Raw genomic sequence first — 413 nt, forward strand, 5'->3', positions numbered from 1 at the left:
TTTTTTTTAAAAAATGGAAAAAGTTCATTAAGCATTAAACATCTATCTTAAAATGTAAATTCATCTTAAAATATAAAATTATTAGTAAATAGAAAGTATAAGAAATATAAATACACAATTTAAACATCTATCTTAAAATGTAAAATATATAATATAAGTAAAAACACAATTTAAGAAAATGGAAAAAGTACATTAAGATTTAAATATCTATTTTAAAATATAAAATATAGATATTACGTAAATAAAAAATATAAGAAATGGAAATAAACATTTTAAAAAATGGAAAAAGTACATTAAGATTTAAACATCTATCTTAAAATGTACATCTATCTTAAAATGGTAGTAAGTTATATAAAAATAGAAATACCACATTAAACAAAAAAAAAATGTATAGTTTTACATCAAGAAAGTTT

The sequence above is a fragment of the Brassica oleracea genome, chromosome C8, assembly GCF_000695525.1.
Source record: "Brassica oleracea var. oleracea cultivar TO1000 chromosome C8, BOL, whole genome shotgun sequence".
In the NCBI taxonomy this organism is placed as follows: Eukaryota; Viridiplantae; Streptophyta; class Magnoliopsida; order Brassicales; family Brassicaceae; genus Brassica; species Brassica oleracea.